At 24.4% G+C, this 23,175-nt stretch overlaps 1 protein-coding gene across 2 annotated transcripts in view; it reads left to right on the forward strand.

The window, feature by feature from the left end:
* The first annotated feature begins 270 nt into the window (after nucleotides 1-270).
* The window catches only part of LOC117171281 (organic cation transporter protein), a 30,953-nt gene continuing 8,048 nt past the window's right edge, over nucleotides 271-23,175 (forward strand). Inside the window, exon 1 of one of the 2 annotated variants that reach the window (XM_033358425.1) lies at nucleotides 271-312. The gene's annotated coding sequence lies outside the window, so the exon portion shown is untranslated. Of the gene's footprint in view, nucleotides 313-8,120; nucleotides 8,403-23,175 lie in introns of those variants that run through there. The other variant, XM_033358424.1, reaches the window with a different exon arrangement.

A 23,175-nucleotide genomic window follows, 5' to 3' on the forward strand; every position in this document is an offset into this window, starting at 1 on the left:
TAATATTTGCTTTAAAAAAATACAAATACAATTTTTAATTTTTTTTAAATAATATACAAAATTAATTTGTTTTCTAAAATAATGAATCGGTAGGTATTGTCTTTTCGCGCTCACCGAGAATCAGCTGACTGAAAAATCAGCGGGAAGTCTCATGACGAGCCAAGAAATCCATTTAAGCTTATTGGATCATTCAGTTAGAATTAGCGTACATAGGCAATCTTGCTAGAAAAAAATCGTTCTTTGCGCGCGTGAGATTCATTATTATACGGTCGTGTGCGTGCAGCTTGTTTTTTTCACCGTCTCGACATAATGGTATTTCGTCGCCTTTTTACTTCTACCTGATATCTGATACCTAACATAAAAAGCAAACTCATCAATTTGCCGTAAATAAATTTTTATTTTCAATTTTTAACCAGAAATATTTGATTTTCAAAAATTTGTTCTAAACAGAAATAGTAAATAAATCATTTTCGAAAAATCAACTAAAAACAATTAAGGTATTATTCAAATTCGAATTTTGGACCAATTTTCTGACCTTGTCAAACTTAAAAAATATTCAAGAATTTTTTTTAACACGATTTTTGGACCAATTAAAAAAATTTCCTCGCCTTTTCAAACTTAAAAAATATTTGGGTATTTTACCAAAACGATTTTTCGACCAGTTTGATAAATTTCCTTATCTTTTCAAACTCAAAAATATTACGGTATTTTTTAAACATGATTTTAGAATAAAAAATATTGGGGTAATTGTTACACGCAATTTTTTAATAAATTTCCTTACCTTTTTCTTACTCAAAGATATTCAGCTATTTTCCAAAACATTTTTTCACCCATTTCCCCACCGTTTTTTGACTCAAAAATATTGGGGTATTTATCAAATGCTATATTTTTACCAATTTTCCCACTCTTCTTCAACAGAACGAAATTGGGGTATTCTGTAAACGCGATTTTCGAACCAATTTCCTCACCTCGTCAAACTTAAAAAATGTTTGGGTATTTTTCCAACCAAATTTTTTTACTAATTTTATAAATTTCCACACCTTTTTAAATTAAAAATATTGGGGTATTTTTAAAACGCAATTTTTAGATAAATTTTCTTAACCCTTCCAACAATAAAATATTTTGGTATTTTCCCAGCGCCATGTTTTGACAGATTTTTAAAATTTTCCACTTTTTTAAACTCAAAAATATTGGGGTATTTGTTAAACGCAATTTTTCAACAAATTTCCTTACCTTTTTCTAGCTCTAAGATATTCAGCTATTTTTCAAACTATTTTTTTTTACTCATTTCCCCGCCCTATTTCAACTCAAAAATATTGGGTTATTTTTTTAAGGTGTTTTTTTGACCAATTCTTTCTTTCCACTTTTTTAAACTCAAAAATATTGGGGTATTTGTTAAACGCCTATTTTTCAACAAATTTCCTTACATTTTTGTAACTCAAAGATATTCAGCTATTTTTCAAACTGCATTTTTTTTACCCCTTCCCCACCCTTTTTTAACAAAAACCAAAATTGGGGTATTCAGTAAACGCGATTTTCAAACCAATTTCCTCACCTCATCAAAACTCAAAAATATTTAACTTTTTTAAATGAAACTAAAAAACTAAACTAAAAATGAACTAAAAACAATTAAGGTATTATTCAAATTCGAATTTTGGACCAATTTTCTGACCTTGTCAAACTTGAAAAATATTCAAGAATTTTTTTTAACACGGTTTTTAGACCAATTAAAAAAAATTTCCTCGCCTTTTCAAACTTAAAAAATATTGGGGTATTTTACCAAAACGATTTTTCGACCAGTTTGATAAATTTCCTTATCTTTTCAAACTCAAAATTATTAGGGTATTTTTTAAACATGATTTCAGGCATATTTTCTCGACTCTTTCGAATAGAAAATATTTTGGTATTTTTCCAAGTTCATTTTTTGACGAACTTTCTGTTCTGTGTTAAAAAAAATTTAACTTTTTTAAATCATACGTATTCTGCTCATTTTCTAACTATATTTTTTTACGCATTTCCCCACCTTCTTTCAACTCAAAAATATTGGGTTATTTATTAAAAGTGAGTTTTGGACCAATTTCCCCACCTTTCTCAATTAGATAATATTGTGATATTTTTCCACTGCGATTATTGGACCAATTATTTTTTCAAACGCGATTTTTACACCAATTTCTTTAATGTATCCACATCTTGCAATTAAAAAATATTAAGATATTTTTCAAACGTGATTTTTCGTCCAAGTTCCCCAATTTCCCCACATTTTTCAAATCAAATAAATTGGGCCATTTTTTAACGCGATTTTTTAGATCAATTTTTTCCAACGCTTTCAACTAGAAAATATTTTTTTTTTGTCCAACGTGATTTTTGAACCAATTTTCTTAATTTCTCCACTTTTTCAAATTTTAAAATATTGGGGTATTTTTAAACTCAATATTTAGTCCAAGTTCTCAAAAATTTATAAAATTTATAAATTTCATAATTCGCTAGATTTTATCAAATTAACGAATTTGAAAAATTCCGAATCTAAGTAATAAAAACCGGTTTGGATAGTAAATGAATAATAAGATAAAAACTATTTTACAGTAAATAACATAAAAATTCTTTATTGTATCTATCATTTATGATTTTATTATTAAATTTTTTTCAATCTTCAGTTTTTGGAATTTTTCAATTCGAGAAAACCAATTTCAGTATCATGTATCAATTTGTTTTATAAAATATTAAAATCTGCAATGATTTAATAAGAATTTGAATTTTTTGGCAAAAAAAATATTAAGGCAATGCTATATTTACCGGATTTCTACTTTACCTACCTTTTTCGCAATATCTCACGACCACACGAATTGGAATATCTTGTTAAAAATTTTGGAAAATAATTAAAGGGCACCTTGCAAAGTTTGCATGGTACTATATTTCTAGAATTATAAAAAAAAATTTCCAAAATATTTCAAAATGACTATTTTTGTGTTTTAAATAGGATTTTTAATTTTGATTTTAATCTAATTTAAATTTTTTAAATTTTAATAATAATAAAAGTGGTGCATGAAATTGCAAAAGATTTAAAGAAGACTGAGAAGCAAAAAATGTAATATATAATTTTAAAAACATATTAAAAAACTTTTATTAATATATCTTAGAGAAAAACACAATAGTTTAAATAAATAAATTATTATTAATTATATAATTCTTAGTGTGTATGTTAGAACGCTATCTATATAAGGAAGTTTTTTCGAAACATTCTAAATATTTTTATCTACTTTCACAATTGATAATCGAAAATAACTGAGATATAGGTATGTATTAAGGTATATATGTATAGCATGAGGATGGCAGGTCAATTAAAAGTCAATTATTCTGTTGTAAAGTGCAATTTATAATCAGTGTAATTTAACTTCCAAAAAAAAACAAGTTTATTAATATTTTATTTTTAAACTTGTAATACATAAATGCATTTTATTTAACAAAATAAACTTAGAACCAAAATTTAAACCAAATTGTTTGGTTTCGAAACGCAAAAAGATTAATTTTCAACTAAATATATCAATTATAAACAAATAGTTTAATTATAAACCCTGAGAAATAATTTTTTACCAAAAAAATTAATTTTTAACAAAATCTATATATTTTTAACCAAACACTTGAATTTTCGACTCAAAAGATAATTTTTTAGATGAAAATCGAATAGTTAAATTTTCAATTTAAAAAAATAACTTTATTTAACAAACGAGTTATCGACGGAAAATTTAGATTTCTTGTGAAAGAAATGAATTTGGAAACAATATTATGAATCTCCTAAAAAAATTAATTTCCTCCCAGCTGTAAATTTTCATTTGCAAGTTAATTTTCCTTTAGCTGTGAATTTTTCAACTCAAGTGAATATTTAAACATTTGCATAATTTCTTCTAGATGTAAATTTTCCAACAGTTATAGAATTTTTTTGGTTATAAATTTTTCATTAACTATGAATTTTCAATAAGTGCTAATTTTCCAAAATCTGTGAATTTTCTTCCAGTTGTAAATATTCCAAGAGCTTTAAATTTTCCTTTGAATTTTTAATTTCCCTTTAGTTGTGAATTTCCGTATGTTTATCAGTTTTACATCTGTAATTATTCCAAAGAGCTGTAAATTTTCCTTTAGCTTTGAATTTTCCTTTAGCTTTGAATTTTCCTTCAGCTGTGAATTTTCCTAGAGCTGTCATTTTTCCTTTAGTTTATCATTTTTCTTTATATGTGAATTTTCCTTCCGTTTTTAATTTTCCTTCTGCCGTGAATTTTCATTTATTTGTCAATTTTTCCAATAGCTACCCATTTTCCTTTAGTTTTTAATTTTCTTTGTGATTTGAATTTTCCTTTAGCAGTGAATTTTTTGAAGAGATTTGAAATTTTACTTAAGCTTTGAATTTTCCATCAGCTCTGAATTTTCCCACAGCTGTAAACTTTTCTTTAGTAGTTAATTTCTTTTTAGATATGAATTTTTCTATGGTTCTAAATTTTTCTTTAAATGCGATCTTTCATTTGGTTTTTAATTATCCTTTAGATGTGAATTATCCGTTGGTTATTAATTTTTCATAAGCTATGAATTTTCTTTCATCTGTGAATTTTCCGAGAGCTGTAATTTTTTCCTATAGTTCATAATTTTCCTTTACCTGTGAATTGTCCTACATCTGTAAATTTTCCATCCTTTTTTCATTTTTTCTTTTGCCGTGAATTTTCCTTTATTTGTAAAGTTTGCAAATACCTGCGCATTTCCCGTTACTTGTTAATTTTCTTTTTGCTATGAATTTTCCTGTAGCAGGGATTTTTTAAAAGAGAATTGAAATTTTTCTTTAGCTTTGAATTTTCCATCATCCGTGAATTTTCCAAGAGCTTTAAATTTTTCTTTCAGATATGAATTTTCCTATGATTGTTAATTTTTCTTTAACTGTAAAATTTCCGTTGGTTATTAATTTTTCTATAGCTGTGAGCTGTTCTTCAGCTGTGAATTTTCCAAGAGATGTAAATTTTCTTTTCGCTGATAATTTTCCTTTAGCTGTGAAATATCCTACAGCTTCGAACTTTCCTTTGGTTTTTTTATTTTCCTTTGGTTGTTAATTTTTCTATTGTTGTGGATTTTCCTTTAGCTATGAATTTTTCAAATAGCTGCGCATTTTCCGTTACTTGTTAATTTTCTTTTTGCTATGAATTTTCCTTTAGCAGGGATTTTTTAAAAGAGAATTGAAATTTTGCTTTAGCTTTGAATTTTCCAGGAGCTTTAAATCTTTCTTCAGTAATTAATTTTCTTTCAGATATGAATTTTCCTATGATTGTTAATTTTTCTTTAGCTGTAAAATTTCCGTTGGTTATTAATTTTTCTATAGCTGTGAGCTGTTCTTCAGCTGTGAATTTTCCAAGAGATGTAAATTTTCTTTTCGTTGATGATTTTCCTTTAGCTGTGAAATATCTTACAGCTTCGAACTTTCCTTTGGTTTTTTTATTTTTCTTTGGTTGTTAATTTTTCTATTGCTGTGAATTTCCCTTTAGCTATGAATTTTTCCAAGAGATGTGAAATTTTTCTTTACCTTTAAATTTTCCATTGGCCGGAAATTTTCCAAGATTGTTTTTTTTCAAGGTTGTTAATTTTTCTTCAACTGTGAATTTTCCTTTGGCTATTAATTTTCCTGTAGCTGTGAGTTGTCCTTCAGCTGTGCATTTTCTGAGAGATGTACATTTTCTTTTGGTTATTAATTTTCCTGTAGTTGTGACTTGTCCTTCAGCTGTGAATTTTCCAAGAGATGTAAATTTTCTTTTGGTTGATAATTTTCCTTTAGCTTTTAATTTTCCTTCGGTTTTTGGTTGTTAATTTTGTATAACTGTGAATTTTCCTTTAGCTATGAATTTTACAAAGAGATGATAAATTTTTCTTCACCTTTGAATTTTGCATCGGCTGTGAATTTTTCAAGAGCTGAACATTTTTCTTTACTAGTTAATTTTCTTTTAGCTATGCATTTTCCTTTAATTCTTAATTTTCATTTCAGTTCTTAATTTTTCTTTAGCTGTGTATTCTCCTTTATTTGTACATTTTCCAACAGCTGCGCATTTTCTTTTAGCTGTGAACTTTCCTTTGGTATTGAGTTTTACTTTAGCTGTGGATTTTCTTCCAGGTGTAAATTTTTCAACTTCTGTGAATTTTTCTTTAGCTTTGACTTTTTCTACAGCTGTGAATTTTAAAAAAAGCTGGAAATTTCTCTCTAGCTGTTAATTTTTCTTCAGTTGCTGATTTTTCTTTATGTGTGTTTTTTCTTCATTTGTCAATTTTCCTGCAGCTGTAAATTTTCCTTTGTTTTTAATTTTTCTTCAGCTATAAATTTTCCTTTAGCTGTGAATTTCCTAAGAGTTGAACTTTTTTTATTTAATAATTATCCTTTGATTGTGAATTTCCCTACAGCTGTGAAATTTCTTTTAGTTGTTAATTTTTTGTTTAGCTGTGGATTTTCCATCAGCTGTGAATTTTTCTGGGTTCTTAATTTTTCTTTAGCTGTGAATTTGTTCTCATCTGCGAATTTTCTTCTCATTGCCAATTCTCCTTTAGCTATAAATTTTTCTTTAGCTGTGACTTTTCTTCACCTGTGAATTTTCAAAGAGCTGTAAATTTTTCTTTTATTAATACTTTTCCTTTATCTGTAAATTTTCCTACGCGTGCGAATTTTCCTTCGGTTGTTAATTTTTCTTCAGCTGTGTATTTTCCAACGGCTGTGAAATTTTCTTTAGTTCCTAATTTTTCTTTTGGTGGTGAATTTTCCTTTAGCTGTGAATTTTCTTTTAGCTGTAACTTTTCTACATCTCTGAATTTTCCTTTATCTGTAAATTTTCCTGCAACTGCGAATTTTTTTTTTATTGTTAGTTTTCCTTCAGCTGTGTATTTTCGTTTATATGTGAATTTTCTGACAGCTTTGAATTTTCCAAGAGCTGTACATTTTCCTTTAATTTGTAATTTTCCTTCAGTTCCTTCATTTGTGTATTATCCGCTCATTGCCATTTTTCCTTTAGTTGTAAATTTTTCTTTAGCCGTGAATTTTTTCGGCTGTGAATTTTTCAAGAATTGTACATTTTCCTTTAGTTGATAATTTTCTTTTAGCTGTAAATATTCCTACAGTTGAGAATCTTCTTTCGCTTGTTAATTCTTCTTTAGCCATTTTCTGGCGGCTATATATTTTTCTTTATCCGTGAATTTTCCGGACATTGTAACTTTTCCTTTAGCTGTGAATTTTCCAAAAGCTGTAAATTTTTCTTTAGTTCATACTTTTCCTTTAGATGTGAATTTTCCTATAGCTGCGAATTTTCTTTCGGTTGTTAATTCTTCTTTAGCCTTTTTTCAATGCCTATAATTTTTTCTTTATATGTGAATTTTCCGGTCATTGTCATTTTTTCTTTAGCTATGACTTTTTTTATCTGTGAATTTTCTAAGAGCTGCAAATTTGCCTTTAGTTGATAATTTTCCATTAGATATGAATTTTCCTACAGGTGCGAATTTTCTTTCGGTTGTTAATTCTTTTTTAGCCATTTTTCCAACGAAAATGCAATTTTCTTTGTGAATTTTTTTTGTCATTGTAATTTTTTCTTCAGCTGTGAATTTTCCTTCAGCGGTGACTTTTTTCATCTGCGAATTTGTCAAGCGCAGTAAATTTTCCTTTAGTTGATTAATTTTCTTTAGATATGAATTTTCCTACATCTGCGAATTTTCTTTTGGTTTTTAATTCTCCTTTCTTTTTTTCCAAAGGCTCCCAATTTTTCTTTATTTCTCAATTTTCATTCAACTGTGAAATTTTCTTCAGTTGAAAATTGTAAACAGTTGTGAATTTTTCCAACAGCTGCGAATTTTCCTTCATCTCTGAATTCTCAACAGCTGTGCCTGCGTTAGAAACTTTTTCCAAGATTTTATTTCTGGAATATTCGATTTGATATCAACAACTGTTATTCAGGACGGTGAATTAAAAATCATTCAAGAAAAACAGCGCGATTGCATAAATCATTGTTGAGACATATACATGTATAAAATATAGAATCTACATAAAATGTGCTAGTATGTATTAATGTACATACTCTATAACTGAGAATGCCTCCGTTAACTTAGTCGCTTTATATTTGGGACCAATGGAAATACTCCTCAGACCGTTTCATTTTCCACATCCACTTCTGCAATTGAGTTCAATGGCATCGGACGTTGCTTTGCAAGCCGCTTTTTAAGAAAGTCAGATATCCATTTTTCTGCAACTTTTCTAGCCTTCGCTACGACTCAATTCGCCTCGCCTCCTCTCGACAAGTCTCGCGTTGCAAAGTGTCCAAATTATCTCGAAAAATTTATTTTTTTATTTCTTCTCCCAATTTAAAACTACGTGCTTCGGTATAAGTGTCCAAAAAATAAGGGTAAGTTCTAGAAACTAATATTAATAATTTCAACTTTCACGCAAAAACTCAGAAAAAAATTCTTTAATTCGAGAAAAAAAAAGAAAAATGAAAGGAAGAGAAAAAAGAAAGAAAAGAATGGAAATTTGCTTGGAAAGAAAACTTCTTCGAATTAGAGTAAATTATTAACTGACTCTCAGCCAAATTAAAATTTTTTTCGTTCCAATTTTTTTAATTCGAAATGAGATTTTTTTATGTTTTTAAAACGTTTTGTTTAAATGAAAAAATCATCCTGGAGAAACTGTTTCTTTAAAGAAGCCAAAATAATTTCCTGCGTTATATTGAGATAGACAATTTTTTAATCTTCAAAATAAAAAATTTCCATTAAAAAAAAATTAATTATTTTTTTTTTAATATTCAACATTTGTATGTAAATAACTTTTTCTATTTTGAGTGTTTATAATAATTTATTTATAATAGGATAAAACTTCTAAATTTAAGTTAATTAATTTACGTCCTAAATTATTCAAATAAGATGGAATTCTAATTATTGCCAATTTTATGAAACAATTTGAAAATAAACCAAAAATAAATTCAACAAATCAAAAATTATGTAAGACAAAGTTAAATTGCCAACTCTCTGAATACAAGCTGCTCACAATAGAAATATTTTCTCTCGCTAAATTATTTTTTCAACAAATTATTTATTCACGTGATATTAAAAAAATATTTTAGGGCGATCCGAGAAAGTCTTTTCTAACAATCATTTTTTAAAATTATTAATTAAAAATGACAAATTAAAATAATTTAAAATTGCAATAATTACTAATTAAATTAGAAATTCAATATTAAACAAAAATAGAGGTTCCTCAAATCGGAGTTGCAAAATAAAATGCTTAATTATTTTAAATAATGGATTCTAATACGCAAAGTTTTATTATTTAAATCAAATGAACATGTTGCATTCAAGAACCAACTCTGCGGACTGACAAATATTTTAATTTTTTTATGCTGCCAAATTTGAAATCTACTATTCAACAAAATCTATAGCTTTCAATTTTTAACTGTTTTGAATTTTTTTTAGAATTAGAGCAATATTTTTAATTTTCTTAGCCTACTAAAAAAAATGACAAAAAAGTGCATTTTTAAGAAACAGATTTTTTCTCAGCTCTTAGCCCTCATCAAGATTTTAAATTATTTTAAATTACTACTTGAGCACCCAAAGGAAGCAAATAATTTATTTATTGTACAATTTTATTGTTATAAACGAATAAGCCATTTTCATACTTCTTTCACGAAAAAAAGTGTTTGCGATGTAGCATGTATAATAATAATAATAATAATAATAATTTATTGGATATATAAATAATTTAATTAGACAAATAAATATTTTCACAGCTTTCTCGAGGACAAATTCTTGGCTGTCTCACATTTGTAGAATTAGCTTCTAAACTAAATAAAGAACAGAAAATTTGTAAACCTTAACATTTAAGTTTTTTATAAATAATTTCAAAAACAAAAATAATAATATAATATAATAGTAATCATTGTTCTCGGAAAATAATTCTTTTCTATTTTATATATTGCAATAGCTAAATAAAGTTACGAAACTAACTAACGAGAAACTATAGTAATTAGTATTGTTATAAAAAATTTTGTTAACAAATTTACTGATTTGGCATTTTTAAAGTAGATTGGTAGTGAACAATAAATTTTATTTTCATTAAAAAAATTCACTTATTTTTTAGTCAAAAAATATAAAACATTCTTCTCCCCCCCCCCCCCCCCCCCCCCCCCCCCAAGTCTTTTCTATATTATATGTATCGAAATTCTGAATTTTAGTCTAATAAGCTTTTTTCAAAGTTATGTACAAACTATCTAAATAAAGATTTTTTTATTTGTTTACTAAAATTATTTATAACAATCCTAACCATTACTCTGTCACAATATTTTATAGTTTAGTAATACTTTTTATAATCTTCGGTACATATTAGTCAGCAAGTAAATTTTCTGAAAAAAAATTTTGAAAATGTTCCATTTGCTTACTCTAATTATTTATAACAAATATAAATTTATATTGTTAACAATGTTCTGGAATTAAGTAAGTCTAAAAAAAATTTTCGCAAGACATCAAATGAAAAATAATTTTTCCAGAGAAAATGGATAAAAATTTTCATTCTAAATTATTTATAACAAAGCTAAATTTTAGGGATTAACAATTTTATACTAATAAATGAGTCTAAAAAGCTCTTTATGTGCATGATATATGGTACAGAATTTTTTTGTGAAAAAAGGATGAAAATTTGCAATTTGTTTATCACAATTAAATTGAGCAATAAACAAATGACTTTTCTTAATAGACATTTTTTGTATACATAATTGAAAAATCGATCAGAGAAAAAAGTTCCCATATTTATCAGTCACAGAATGTATTGTGAAAAAGGCAGAAGAATTTTTTCTTATCATAATGTTATGTTGTAATTGCAATCTCGACATATTTAGGATAACATCAAAGTCCAAATATTTATTTTTATTCGGCTGATAATTAAAGCCCTTTAAAATATAAAATCAGATTTTGATTGAATATTGAAATAATATTCAAAAATCAAATCAAATCAGACTTTTATAATTAAAATAATTTATAATTTTTTTATAATGAATGGCGCACAGTGCGAAAGACAGCAGATTTTTTGGTTCAAGAAAATTTAGAGGTACTTCTAAACTAAATTTTTTCTCATAAATTAAAGCTTATTAAATTTTCAGTTAAACTCTGAAAGCCAACTTTTCAGTAATAATTTTATTAATTTTTGATTTAAATTGCAAAATGCCTAAAACCATACTTTTGCACATTTGATCTATTCACTCTACTAGATTTTTTGGTATTTCACCAAAAATTTATAGAATTAGTGATCTCACTCTCGATGAATATAAATTTAAATTGCGGATGAAAATCCTTAATTTATTTCATTGTTATAAACATATTAATAAATAAAACTAAAATTTTCTTTAAATTTATTATTGGAATGCATTATTTATGCAAGTGAGTACTAAACAGTTATAATTGTTATTGTTATAAAAAATTTCATGCAAGTGAATACTAAACAGTAATAATTGTTATTGTTATAAGCAATTTTTATAAACAAATCCACTTATTTTTTATTTATGTTGATAGAACATTTTTTTCTACAGAATCATTTCTTTTCATGTAAACAATAATATTTTGAAAACAGAAATGAGCACTGGTCAACAATAGTCTTAGTTATAAACAATTTTTATAAATAAACTTACTGATTTGTTGTTTTTATAGATAGAACTTTTTTGCTTCTTGCAGAATCATTTTTGTTTCATACAAAAGATAAGATCTTGAGACAACACTGGCACTGAACAACAATTTTCATTGTTATAAACAATTTTTATGATCAAACTCACTGATTTTTCATTTCTAAAGAAACAAGATTGTTTTTTTGCTCAATTTTTTTCGACTTAAGAATAATATTTTAAGACAATAGATTAGCACTGAAAAACAATTCTCATTGTTATAAACAATTTTTGTAAACAAGTGCACTGTTTTCGCTTTTTTTTAACAAGAAATTTTGATTCTTAGTAAAATAATTTCTTTTCAATTAAAGAATAATATTTTAAGATGATAGCTTGGTAATGAATAATAATTGTCATTTTTATAAACAATTTTTATAAACAAATTCAATGTTCTAGAATTTATTTATAGAAAAAATTGGTATGTTCAGCGAAATAATTTCTATTTAGCCAATGAATAATGTTTCAACACAATATATTGGTACTCAATAACAATTGTCATTGTTATAAATAATTTTGATAAAAGAATTCACTGATTGGGCATTTTTTTGTACAAGAAATTTGTATTTTAAAGGAATTAATTTTTTCTATTACACAAATAATATTTTGACATAATACTTTGAAGTTCAACAACAATTTTCTTTGCTGTAAACAATTTTGATAAACAAGTGCACTGATTAAGCATTTTTTTACAGAAAATTTTCATTTTTGGCGGAATCATTCTTTCGTCTTAAAAATGATATCTTGACCCAACAGATTTCCACTAAACTGCAAATGTAATTTTTATAAACAATTCTTATAAACAAAATTACTTAACATTTTATAAGATAATGATTATTATTTTAGCGGAAATATTTCATTTCATCCAATGACTAATATTGTGACACAATAAATTGTTCCTGAACATCAATTTTTATTGTTATAAATAATGCTTATAAACAAATTGACTTATTTGTGAATTTTTGAGATAGAACATTTTTGTTTTTAATCGAATTATTTTTTTCATCCAATAAATAATATTTTGATACAATAAATTAGTACCGGATAACAACCGTTATTGTAAAAAATAATATTGATAAATAAATTCACTTATTCGTCAATTTTGTAGATAGAAAACTTTTATTTTTTACAAAATCTTTTTTTTTCAAATGAGAAATAATATCTTATTACAGGAGATAGCAACTTAATTTTAATTGTAATTTTTATAAACAAATTCATATAATAATCAAATTGATATATTTACCATTTTTTACATAAAAATGTTTTCAGCAAAATTATTTGTTTTTACATAAGGAATAATATTTATAAACATAATGTAGACATTTATGAATTAATTTCAATTATTGTTTTTTTCAACAATTTTTATTTTAAAAACATAAAAAGAGTGCATTTTCTTGCAAGAAGTATTAAAAACACTAACAATTATCACAAGATGATGTTTAAAATATCGTTAAAAACTATCTAAATAAAAAATGCCTAATCAGTAGCTTTGTTTATAAAAATTCTGTACAAAAATAACAATTGTTATTGATTTTGATCTGACTTAAAAATATTGTTCTTCAGATTTAAAAAAATTGCGTAGAGTAGAAAAATGTTTTCTCTATAAAAAGTACAAGTGTGTGAATTGTGTGTAAAATTTGTTTATCCAAATAATAATTTTTATTAAGCTCTAATTTATTGTTGCAAAATATTATTTAATATTATAAATAATATAAATATATAATATCAGGAAATGTTACAAAATGGTACTAATATTCCAAATTCAGATTATTTGGAATTTCGCAACTTAGATAACAAATTAATAATTTAAAAAATAATGCAAGTGTTTTCATCTTGTTTGTTTTTCAATCCAAAAAATTTTCCACGTGAACAAATTTATGTTGATATTTTCATGTTACGTTATTTCTTAACTATTATTTGATGATCTGTGACGATGGTGAACTCGAACGTTAGAAGGTTAAAGTTTTTAAGAAATGCGTAACACTTAAATAGGTTATTAACCATATTTCCTTGCAATCAATTGCAGTTAAACAATTGAATCAATTAGGTTAATTGGTCAAAAATTTATGCATTTGCCCTATTTATTTTATTTTTGATTTCGCGGTCAGTGGGGCACACGCGAATTTCATCAATAATTGTTATTAAAACCGGTTTCCAGATCTTTAAAAATATTATTATTATTATTCAGGAAATTAGACTTTTTCTCCCAAATAAATATTTTTATTCATTGTGTAGAAAAGAACTTTCTTATCAACTTTTAAATTATTAGTTCCAGTCGACACTGGTCTGCAATATAAATTTACTAAAAAAAATTCTCTACCTCCACTGGGATCCGAACCCCGGTTTTTCAGATACGTAATATATCATTTATAATCACCCATATTTCCATATTCATATTTTTTAACCAATTTTGAAGTTTTGTTTTGTTTAGAAATGCTCACCACTAAATTTTAAAGAGAATCGTGGTTAACGATTTTTTAATTTTTACTACAGAGCAAAAAATTATAAACAAATAAAGTGACAAAATTGACAATTTCAGCTTTGTGAATTTCTATCTTAAATAAAAAAGATAGAGAAAGAAACTCACTATTAGTTTGATGTTATTGCATTTGCACTCATGAAACAAAAGTAATTTTAATAATATTTAAATCCATTATTATAAATCATTTTTAAAAACAAGTTCTTACCAGTGTTTCTTTCTCATGTAAAAATTGTTTTTTTCGCGCTAGTTGCCAACATTCTTTATGAAAGTCATAATTTATAACGATAAATTAGATTAAATTAAAACGGTATACCGTTTTTATAAACAATTTTTTTAAACCAAATTTTATTAAATGAGTTTTTCTCATTTGGAAATTTATTCATCTGATCAAAAGTAATTGATAATTGTCTTCAAGGTCATTTATATACTCGAGCTTTATGAAACTAATAATAACGATTTTTAATAACAATTTATTTTTTTAAATCTCCACAATCGTCTTCTTGTAGAAAAAATGTTTTTTTTTCAATTATTATTGGAATGATAAATCTTGCAGTGATTAATTAACGAAAATGTTGAAAAAAAATGTATCTGATTGTTATAAACATTTTTTCAAACAAAAACTAAGATTTATTATTTTTACATAGAAAAAACATTTTTCTTACTCAAATTATCCGACAACAAGCTAACAGTTATTTAAAAACTAGATATGAGACACTAAATAATAATTTGCCTATTTTTTAATAACAATTTCTAAAAAAGAAATACCAGAATCTGATTGCAGAGAAAAGTTATTTTTTCTTTCTTTTTTAGCGGTAATTTTGAATCTTCTTCAATGAAAATTCTTTTTTTTTGAAAATTGTTTTTCAAAACAGTCTAGTATAACTGCTCATAAAAATTGTAAATATTATCGTTATTCGTAATATCTTGCTTGAACTTGATAATTATGATTTTTCTGAAATTAATTAAAGAATAAAATCTAATTGGCAAGAGACTTTTTCCATATGACATATTAAGAAGTTTTAATTAAACGTTACAAAAATTGTTATTTACTGGCTTGATTATTTATTTATTAATTATCAGAAATAATAATAAATTGTTGACCAGTCTGGTTGCAAAAATTAACCTTCTCGTATACTTTTCTTAGGCATACCGTTTTTGCTGGTGAAGCGCAATCAAAAATTAGAATTTTGCGAAAATGTACAAAAAACTTGTTTTTGGATTCAGTTAATAACACATTTTTTTGGGAAGAATTGGAATATTACGAACCTCAAATTTTAAAATAGAAACAGCAAAAAACTTAAATGCCTAAATTTGAAAAAAAAACCTGAAAAAAGATAAAATTATATTTTCTTTCGCTGGTTTGAACTAAAGAAATTTCTAGATTAAAAAATAAATAGATTTTCGCAACTGGGTTTCAATGAGAAATAATTTTCAGATTAACGAGAATATGTTTACATTTTTAAAAACAAATTGTTAAAAAAAAATAATCTTTATCATACTTACAGTTATTGGAAAAATTTTTTAAATTTCGGTATAACCGTTGGAACTACACCGATCCCTCGGTTTAAGGTCAGTGTTGCAAACTGTCCGCAATAATTCTTGCCCTAAATCAAGGGAATCCAAACGTAAATATTCAGTGCAGTCTTAACCATTTCTGTTGGATTTTTCTGCGCAGGAAAAAATATTTGTTTAAGTTCGTCCATTTTGTTATCTAATACACATAATAATTTAAATTTGAAGAGAAACTACAATCTCAGCAATTCGTAACACGTAAAAAAATAATATTAATAATTTACAACCTTATTGTTAGAATCAGCTTCGCGAGCTAACTGCTTTCACTTGACCTGCAGGATCAAATTTCTCTTTGAATAGCAAACGCTGTTTCTTGTTTCTCTTCAGCATGTTTAAAACTAGTAAAAAAACCGAAATCCAGACACTTCACTAAACATTAAAAAAAACGCATGTGCTGAGAGCTGACAGACTTATCGGCTGAGGGTGCTGCCCGCTTTTATCGCTACGCTACTGGTTGTGTCGCATGCGGCAGCAGTTCTGGGAAGACATATACCGCGGGGCCTTAAACCGCGGGTCAGGTGTATTTTGAAACCCTTATAATCCCCGGAAATGCTCCGAAATCTCCAATGTTTTTTTGAGAATTAATATTTTTCTTAATAAAGTTAAAATTATTAGTTAAAATAGCATGTGTTTGGTTCTTTCAAAATTATTCTCCATTTTTGAAAATCGACGTTTTTTTTAAAGTATTTTTTTTGTGGAAAATTAACTGTTTATTTAAAAAATCGTTTCAATTTTGTTAAATTATTCGAAATAGATTAAAATTCCTCAAAATATTTGTAATCGTTTAGACTCGATTGAAATTTCATTCTCTAGAAATCTTTTGAAATTTTTGCAAAGCCTACAAAATTCTTGAAATTCTTCTAAACTTTTTACTTTTTACAAGTAAATATTTAATAGTTTAAACAACTTCTTTGTTGTTTATTTTCTTCTATATTGGTTTCTTGAATGTTAAGGAATCTTCTATCCTTTAAAATTGTTCAGATAACTTGCATTTAATATCTTGGAATTTCTTTAAAATCCTGTGAAAAATGTATAACTGTTTTGTAGAAAATGGGTTCTTATTAGCCTAAAAATAATCTTTTTGGTTAAGGGACTGTTACGTTTTATGATAAAAATTATTATTTTCGGGATAAAAAATTACTTTTGTGTAAACTTTTTTGTTATTGTTTTTATAGCAATTTGATAGAACATAAATGATATGTTTAAAAATAAAAAATAATCTGTTGATTATGCATATTTTCCATTTAAAATTTGTTTTCATTTCTCTGAAAAATCCAACTGTTTTGTTGAATATTCTGGCTTTCATGTGTAAAATTCATCCATTTGTTTAAAAACTTTTTCGTTGAAAATTCAACTTTTTTATTGAAAATTCTTATTTTTAGATAAAATATTCAATTGCTTTGTTGAAAATTCTTATTTTCTGATAAAAAATTCGAGGGTTTTGTAGAAAAATGTCTATTTACGTGTAAAATTCTACTGTTTGTTTAAAAATTAATGCATTTGTTGAGAAATCATATTTTTGCGTTAAAATTTCTTTTATTTTTTTTAACGATAAATATTTATTCACGGAAAATTCCACTGTTTTGTTGACAATTATTTTTGAATAAAAAACGCAAATGTTTTGTTCAAGTATCTTATTTTCTGATATAAAATTTAACGAATTGGTGAAGAAATCTTCTTTTTATACGTAAAATTCAACTTTTTGTTTAAACAGTAATTGATTTGTTAAAGACTTAAATTTTCGCGTTGAAATTGGTTGTCTTTATTATTAGTTAAAAATATTTGATGGCAGATAATTCAATTGTTTTATTGACAATTCTTATTTTTTAATAAAAAATACAACTACTTTCTTGAACATTTTTATTTTCTGATAACAAATTCAAAGTTTTTGTAAAAAAAATTCTTTTTATTTGTAAAATTCAACTATTCGTTTAAAAATTAATAAAGTAGTTGGAAATTCATATTTTCGCCTCGAAATTTGTTTCCTTTTTTTTTACTGAAAAATATTTCTTAGCGGAAATTCAAATATTTTGTTCAAAATTCTATTTTTAAATAAAAAATGCAATTGTATTGTTAAACGTTTTCTTATTTTTTGATACAAAATTCAATGGGTTGGTAGTGAAATTGTCTTTTTATATGTAAAATTTTACTATTTGTTTAAACATTAATTCGTTTGTTAAAAATTTATATTTTCGCTTTGTTGAAAATTCTTATTTTCTGATACAAAATCCGACAGACTTGTAAAAAAAATTCCTTTTATGTATAAAATTCAACTATTTTTTTTTTAAATTAATGAAATTGTAGAAAATTCATATTTTTGTTTTTTATTTTAACTGAAAAATATTTCTTTGCATAAAATTTAACGTTTTTGTTGAAATTTTTTATTTTTGGATAAAAGAGTCAACGGCTTCGTTGAAAATCCGCCTTTTTATTTTTAGAGTTCATATATTTGTTTGAAAAACGATTTTTTTGTTAAAAATTCACATACTTTTGAAATTTTTGTTTTTTGTTTTAAAAAATGTAACTGGTTTGTTGCCAATTCTTATTTTTGGATAAAAAAACAATTGTTTTGTTGAAAACTGTTGATTGCTGATAAGAAATTCGACAATTTTATAGAAAAATTGTCTTTTTATGAGTAAAATTAATCTATTTGTTTAAAAAATAATTTATTTGTTAAAAATTCATACAATTCGCGGTAAAGTTCGTTTTCTCTTTTTACTAAAGAATATTTCTTTGTTGAAAATTCTTATTTTTGGGCAAAAAATTGTTAAAATTATTTGTTTTGTGCAAAATTATAAAATTCGTCTTCTCGATTTACAAATTCAAAACTATTCTTGCAAATCCACTTATTTTGGTAGATATTTAATTTTGTCTATTAAAAATGCAAGTGTGTTATTAAAACTTCGTATGTTTTATTTAATTGAACAATTGTTGATCAAAAAATTAAAATAATCAAATCTTTTTTTGTTAAGAATTCAACTGTTTAGTTAAAAATTAATTTTCCATCGAAATTTCAAAATGAAAAAAATTCCTTTGAAATAAATTAAAATCCTACGTTTCTGTTAATAAATAAATCAATCGATTACATTTTTTCTATTTTCTAAAGTAATTTTAATAAATAAGGATAATTTAATTCTATAATAATTTTCCTATAATGATTTTCTACGAGAATGATGTTTCTAGAACAGCGACTGATTTCCTTTTCGCTATTGGTGAAAGCCTATTCGATTCGGCTAAACTCAACCAATCCACTTTTTCCATTCGATTAATCTCACTAAATCGAATCTTTTTTTTTAAAAGTTTTTCAAAAATATTTTTCTATAGAAAATTCAACTATTTTATTGAAAAACTTATTTTTGAATAAGAAATTTAATTGAATTATTGGAAATTCTTATTTTTTAATACAAAATTCGACGGATTCGTAAAAAAAATTCTTTTTATGTGTAAAATTCAATGATTTGTTAACAAATTAATAAATTTCTGAAAGACAATTTTTTCGCCACGAAATTTGTTTTATTTTATTTTATTCAAAAATATTTCTTAGCGACAAATTCAACATTTTTGTCAAAATATCTTATTTTCTGATATTAAATTTAACGGATTTGTAAAGAAATCGTCTTTTCATTTCAAAAATTCAACTTTAATTAATTTTCTGAACATTTATATTTTCGCGTTTTAATTATGTTTTTTTGTTAACTTAGAGTTTTTATTTATAGAAAATTCAACTGTTTGATTAAAAATTCTTATTATTGAATGAAAAAGTCGACACCTTTTTCAAAAATTCTTTTTTTCTGATCCAAAATTCGACGGAGTTGTTAACAAAATTTATTTTTATGTGTAAAATTCAAAGAGTTGTTTACAAATTAATGAGTTTGGTGAAAATTCATATTTTCGCGTTGGAATTTTTTTTCATTTCTTGGACTGAAAAATATTTTTTGGTGGAAATTCTACTGTTTTGTTGCAAGACCTTATTTTTTAATAAAAAACTACATTGTTTTGTAATTAATTCATATTTTTATTTGTAAAATTCATCTATTTGTTTAAAAATTAACTTTTTTGTTGAAAATTAATGTTTTTGTATGGATATTTATTTTTTATTTTGACTGAAAATTATTTTCTTGTTGAAAATTCAACGCTTTTGTAAGAAAAATTAATTTTTGTTAAATGCGTCATTCATATTTTTGCGTTGAAATTTGTTTTCTATTTTTACTGCATAATATTTCTTTGTAGAAAATTCAACGGTTTTGTAGAAAAAAAAATTATTTTTGGATGAAAAATTCAGCTGCTTTGATGAAAATCCATATTTTTATGTGTGAAATTCATATATTTGCTTGAAAAATAATTTTCTTTTTGAAAATTGAATCCTGCGCATTAAAATTACTTTTCTATTTTCACTGAAAAATATTTCTTGACGAAAATTTTAACTACTTTGTTGAAAATGTTTGTTTTTGGGTGAAAAATTTAACTTCTTTCTTTAAAATTCTTATTTTTGGATCAAAAATTTAAAGGTTTTTTTCAAAACTGTTAATTGCTGATAAAAAAAATTTAACGGTTCGACGGATTTATAAAAAAAATCTTTTCATGTGTAAAATTTAACGATTTGTTTAAAAATGAATGAATTTGTAGCAAATTTATATTTTCGCTTTAAAATTTGTTTTCCACTTTTAAAATAAAAAATATTTTTTGGTAAAAAATGCAACTGTTTTATTGAAAAAACTGTTTCTTGAATAAAAAATTCAACTGCTTTTTTGAAGATTCTTATTTTCTGATAAAAAATTCGACGGATTCGTGAAAAAAATTCTTTTTATGTGTAAAATTCAACAATTTGTTTAAAAATTCATCCCTTTATTTTCTATTTTGTTATTCAAAAATATTTCTTGGGAGAAGATTCAACTGTTGTATTGAAAAAGATTATTTTTTAAGTGAAATTTAAACTGCTTTCTTGAAACTTTTTATTTTCTGGTAAAAAAAATGTGACGGATTTGTGAAAAAAATATCTTTTTAGTTGTATAATTCAATTGATTTTTGAAAAATTAATTAATTTGTTGAAAATTCATATTTTTGCGTTGAAATATATTTTTGAATTAAAAATGCAATTGTTTTCTTAAACATTATTTTTTTCTGATACAATATTTGACGGATTTGTAGAGAAATCGTCTTTTTATGTGTAAAATTTAACTATTTGTTTAAACATTAATTAATTTGTTGAAAATTTATATTTTTGCTTTAAAATTTTTTATCTATTTTTTTACTGAAAAATATTTATTGGTAGAAAATTCAACTGTTTTATTAAAAAAAATTTATTTTTTAATAAAAAATTCAGTTGTTTTGTTGAAAATTCTTATTTTCTGATGAAAAATTCTATGGATTCGCAAAAAAAATTTTTTTGATGTTTGAACTTTAACGATATGTTTAGAAATTAATAAATTTGTTGAAAATTCTTATTTTCTGATAAAAAATTCGACGGATCTGTACAAAAAAAAATTATTTTTATGCGCAAAATTCAACGATTTATTTAAAAATTCATCGATTTGTTGAAAATTAATATTTTCGCTACGAAATTTGTTGTATTTTCTTCTACCGAAAAATATTTATTTCCGGCAAATTCAATTATTTTGTTAAAAATTCTTATTTTCTGATAAAAAATTTAGCGGAATTGTAGAGAAATCCACTTTCTATACAGAAAATTCAACTATTTGTTTTAAATTTGTTAATTTGTTGAAAATCCATATTTTCGTGTTCAGATCTATTTTTGAATAAAAAATTCAATTCTTTTGTTGAATATACTTATTTTCTGATACAATATTTGAAGAATTTCTAGAGAAATTGTCTTTTCATATGTAAAATTTAACTATTTATTTAAACATTATTTAATTTGTTGAAAATGTATATTTCCTCTTTAAAATTTGTTTTCTATTTTTTCACTGTAAAATATTTATTGTTAGAAAATTCAACTGTTTTATCGTAAAAACTTATTTTTGAATACAAAATTCAATTGTTTTGTTGAAAATTCTCATTTTCTTTCTTTTTTTTCTTTTTCTGAAAAATATTTCTTGGCGGAAAATTCAACTATTTTTTTGAAATTCTATTTTTAAATAAAAAATGCAACTGTTTTGTTAACATTTTTTATTTTCTGATAGAAAATTTAGCGGAGTTGTAGAGAAATGGACTTTTTATATAAAAATTTCAAGTATTTATTTCAATTTTAATTAATTTGTTGAAAATTTATATTATCGCGTTAAAATTGGTTTTTTTATTTTTTTAGTGAAAAAATATTTCTTTGTAGAAAATTCAACTGTTTTCCTGAAAATGACTATTTTTTAATAAAAGTTTGTTCGCGTTGAAATCTATTTTTAAATTAAAAATTGTTTGGTTAAATATTTTTATTTTCTGATGAAAAATTCTACGGATTGGTAAAAAAAATTCTTTTTATGTGTAAAATTCAAGGATTTGTTTAAAAACTCATGAATTCGTTGAAAATTCATATTTTCGCTTTAAAATTTGTTTCCTATTTTTTTCTGAAATATTTCTTGGTAAAAAATTCAACTCTTTTATTGAAAAAAAAACTGATTTTAAAGCAAAAAATGCAATTGTTTTGTTCAAAAGTTTTATTTTCTGATGAATAATTTGAAGCATTCATAAAAAAATTTCTTTTTATGTGTAAACTTCAAAGATTTTTGAAAATTATTGGATTTGTTGAAAATTCATATTTTCGCTGCGAAATTTGTTTTACTTTCTTTTACTGAAAAATATTTTTTGACGGAAAATTGAAGGATTTTGTTGAAAATTCTGTTTTTTAATAGAAATTTAAACTGTTTCGTTAACATTTTTTATTTTCTGATACAAAATCTAACAGAGTTGTAGAGAAATCGACTTTTTATATAAAAAAAATTCAACTATTTTTTCCAACCTGATTTAATTTGTTGAAAATTTATATTTTCGCGTTCAAATTTGTTTTTTTATTTTTTTAGTAAAAAGATATTTCTTGTTAGAAAATTCAACTGTTTTACTAAAAATTATTATTTTGGAATAGAAATTTTAACTGCTTTCATAAACAATTTTATTTTCTGATAAAAAATTCAACCGATTTATAAAAAAATGTATTTTTATGTGTAAAATTTAACTTTTGTTCAAAAAATAATTCATTTGTTGAAAATGCATATTTTTGCCTTAAAATCTATTTTTTATTTAAAAAATGCAATAGTTTTGTTAAATATTCTTATTTTCTAATATTTTTTTTAACACTTTTTTTTTAACAAAAGTTGAACTTTCTACTCGAAAACACGAATTTTTAACCAAAAATTAAATTTGAAGCAAAAAGGTGGAGGGTCGGTAAGGCCGGTTTTTGGCCTAATTTATTTCTGGACCAAAAAATCTGAAAAAATCATGGTAGTATCTTATAAGTATCCCGAGTCGATTGCACGC

This window comes from Belonocnema kinseyi, chromosome 4 (assembly GCF_010883055.1).
Source record: "Belonocnema kinseyi isolate 2016_QV_RU_SX_M_011 chromosome 4, B_treatae_v1, whole genome shotgun sequence".
In the NCBI taxonomy this organism is placed as follows: domain Eukaryota; kingdom Metazoa; phylum Arthropoda; class Insecta; order Hymenoptera; family Cynipidae; genus Belonocnema; species Belonocnema kinseyi.